Source organism: Mesocricetus auratus, unplaced genomic scaffold (genome assembly GCF_017639785.1).
Source record: "Mesocricetus auratus isolate SY011 unplaced genomic scaffold, BCM_Maur_2.0 contig_10946_pilon_obj, whole genome shotgun sequence".
Taxonomy (NCBI): Eukaryota; Metazoa; Chordata; class Mammalia; order Rodentia; family Cricetidae; genus Mesocricetus; species Mesocricetus auratus.
In genome coordinates, this window is record NW_024434300.1 from 1 (window position 1) to 3,813 (window position 3,813).

General features: G+C 46.9%; 1 pseudogene; it reads right to left on the bottom strand.

Annotated features, from left to right (window-relative positions):
* Positions 1-1,485: 1,485 nt before the first annotated feature.
* LOC121138584 lies at positions 1,486-2,102 on the bottom strand (annotated as a pseudogene).
* Between the last annotated feature and the right edge of the window lie 1,711 nt (positions 2,103-3,813).

Consider the following 3,813-nt stretch of genomic DNA (forward strand, 5'->3'; position numbering starts at 1 on the left):
CAAATAATGCTGCTATGAATATAGTTGAACATGACCTTGTTGTATGAATGTGCATATTTTGGGTTTTGCCTGCACCCTCAGAGCTATCAAGGCACCCATAATGGCTGGGAGACATGTGTTTCCAGGCCTCTACCAGATCCTTCTATCATGCAGAAGCTATACACTGAGCACTGCTATTGGTTGCTAGGCAGCAACCTGGAGCAATGCCCAACTCCCTCATTTGAATAAGCCCACCCTACCTGTGTGGCATACAGGCAGGTTAAATGCTGGTTCCTCTTGACAATGTAAAGAGGGGTGCATCTGCCCTCCCAGATGCTCTCTTGGATCAGCAGAGTCTTTTAAACAACTGAGAAATACAGAGCATGCACAGATCCCCGGTACTACCACTAATTAGCCCACAGGATAATTTCCACTGCAGGCCTGAGACAAGAGTAAACAGCAAGGCAAACTGGCCTCCCCACTTTCCAGTCTATGAGACCTAGATACCTAGGCCACAGCTGTGTATACTTGGATTACTGAAAAACATGGGACTCCTGAAATCAGTCCCAACAAACATTCACCACTTATCACTAGTGTCTGACACCATAACGATGCCAGGCAGACCTACAGTCTTACCCACTCCCTGGACTGTCCATACTGAGCCTCTCATCTTTTTGCTTTGCTGTCTAAGTGAAACCATGTATTTCCTGTCCTGCTGTGTCTTTAAATTATTTTATTGACCTCAGCAAGAGTCTGGGTGGGGTGGGTGGGTCAGGGGTGTTGCACAGTTATGAAATCCCAAGGCAACCTTTGCTATGACAATAATTGAGTGGACACATGGGCAATTCCTCCAGAAATCCACAATTTGGTGTGGCTGAGGAAGAAATCTTTTCTTCCATGTAGGGTCACACAACTGAATGTTTTAGCTGATACAGAACATTGGGTAGCTGCCTAAAGCCTGCATTCCCTTGCTTAATCTTCTGAGAGTTTCAAGAGAATCTGTTTCTCCTATGCAGAATATGCATCCCATCATACTTAAAATTCTTTTCGTGAGGCCACTCAATAAACTGACATTAAGAAGGCATACAGAAAACAGGTATGCCATATATATATATGTATATGTATTCATATTTATACACACACATACAAACATATGAGGTTGGTTCTACATAACAGATAATGGGGGCACTGAGTTGGAAGAAAAATGAGTGAAAACTCTGTGTGAATCACATCATGGGGGATCAGGGTTCCTTGGTACCCAGTTTCCTTTTTAATAGTCTAACTCACACCACCACATCCACAACCGCATGAGAAAGCCATAGACAGAAAAGTTGAAACCTTTCCTAGGACAATTATAGCTTGGCACAAGTGTGGGGACTCATCCAAAGGCAGCTGACTGCCTTGACCTCAGGAGAGCCCAGGCCATTGAGCTGGCCAGAACACAATGTCTTAGTCAGATTTCACCTCCATCCTCTGGGAGGCAGCTCCTCAGCCTTCTTCCATCCTCTACTTGAGCATCTTCTGGAACATTCTCACGCTTTCCTGCTGCCTCTCCAGTGGGAGCATCTGCTCTGGCTGCAGGTGCTCCCCAGTCCCCTCTGGCAAGGTGCTGGATCTGTGGGCTCCCAGGTTGAGGGTGAGGCCACTGAGGCCCTGAATCAGCATTTCCCAGGAGGGAGGGTTGGAGTCCGTCCATGTTCCTTTCGCCACTCATCCCAGCAATGGTCAGAACATGGTTCTGGCATTGGAGAGAATTCTGATCTCTGTCGCTCAAAGGAGAGCCTCTGAATTCCCGTTCAAGAAGGTAAGGTGCCATGTGATTCCAGTGCCAGCATCTCGAGTGCCTCGGGAAGTCTTTCTTCTTCTGAAGAAAGCTCTGCTTTTCTCAGTAGTGTAGCCCCAGGGCCTTTTTTTGTGGCCTGCAGGTGGAGAAGCCCCTCTGACAGACTATCAGGGACAGCTGGGTCAGGGCTGCTACTCAGGCTCAGATCACTGAGGCCCATACTTAGCTTTTCTGAGGAGGAAGGCTGAGAGCCTGCTGAGGCCTCTTGGATGCTTGTCATAGTGGTCATGAGGGAGGTCATGGAAATCGACATTTGATCCCATTTCTGCAGCGGATCCATGGGGAAGCCACACTGAGTCCTGGTTCCAGGAGGAAATGTGAAGGTGGAGGCTTGTGGAATAACTAGGCAATAGCCAGGAGGAATGTGTGCAGCCAGGAAAATCCAGACTGTAACAAGAGGTGAGAAGACAAGAAAGAAAGCCCATGATTATTCATCTCACTTTGTCTCTCATCTTCAACACAGGGCCACTTCCCGGGCTGTATCCGACGGTTACATGAGATGACACATGTCCAGAGAGCTCAGCACAGGGCCTGGCACATCATCAGCATTCCTGCCATGGCAGCTGGTTCTCCTTCTATTGCCTGACAGCTCATGAGGAAGGTACCATAGGGTGAATAACACTGATTCTTGCCTGACTCCCCTGACCCATAATTCTCAAAGGCAACTCTTCTATAATGTATCAAGCGTGATGGACATTATTCATAAATGTTTGTATGGATTTGCAGGGTAGAATTTTATGAGCTTACAAGGATTTGATCCCTAGGACCTACAAGTCTCTGGTGTTTGCCCTACTAAACATTGACTGGCCATGCTGCCCTAGAAGCTTCTCTTTTGGCTGTGGGAACATTTCCATGGCATACACTGACATCAGACCAAAATTCCTCTCTTTGTGATGAGAATGAAAGAATCTTGGGAGGGTGTTTCATTGACTCAGAAATATCTCTTTCCTGTGTAGCAATATGTGACCTTAGACAAGAGCTTAAAAGTGAGTTTTTCAAGTCACTAAATTTCAGGAATAGATGTAGCACTGAGAGCTGACCCCTGCTCAACAGTTTGAATTCATTCTTGACATTACCTCCTGTATTCCTAGACATAGCCATCAACTGGTGTGTGACAACCACAGCCAAACTCCCCTCTTGCCCTCTGCAATTCCAGCTTTTTTATTCTTTCAGTTGTGTGTGCTTACTGCTTCACGGAAGCATATCTGATAGGTGCAAACTTCTGTGTTACACAAAGCATCTCCTTGTCCAAGTTCAAGGAATGTGAAACGTTGAAAGAAAAACAAAAGGGATACTGAACAACCTGGGTAAGGGTGGCATCAGTGACAGAGAACAAAGTCTTGACTCTCAGTCTTCTCTCTCAGTATTCCCAGTGCAGTAGATATCTGTGTCCCAAGGGAGTCCCCAATGTTGCAGGGCTGAGTGTGGCAGGTGTTGGTGTAACTTGTTTGCATGAGTCTTTCCTGCTGACCTGCTAGTGTAACAGAGATGGGTGGGGGGAGGGCCTGGGTATTTTCTCTAGGTCCTCGGGCCGAGAGGAGGTTTGGTCAAGATGGAATCCTGGTCATTCACTTCTCAATCTGCTCTGTGTAGTAGATGGCTATGTCCCGGGGAGACCTGACTCAGTCTCAGGGAGGCGCTGAATACCTTGAGAGAAGGACTGTGATCATCAAGAGGGAAAATGTATTCCCGGAAACCATTGTCCTGAAGATGGGCTGGCACCAGTTATCATTAAGCTACAAATCCTCCTGTCTGTGGTTGGCTGAGCAGAGGAGAGTGGAATGCAGGGAAAAGGCCATGCCAGGGACCTTCTTCAGTTACTGCATGGAAGAGAAAAAGCCAACTCCAATGGAGAGGAAAACGCAGAGGCATATTTTCTGATGACTTTGATGAATTATGTGGGACGAGTCTCTGTCTGTCATATAGTCTCTGCCTCACTTTTTCCTTTCTCCCTGCCTCTCTCTTGACATCTCTCTCTGCCTTTGTATTTC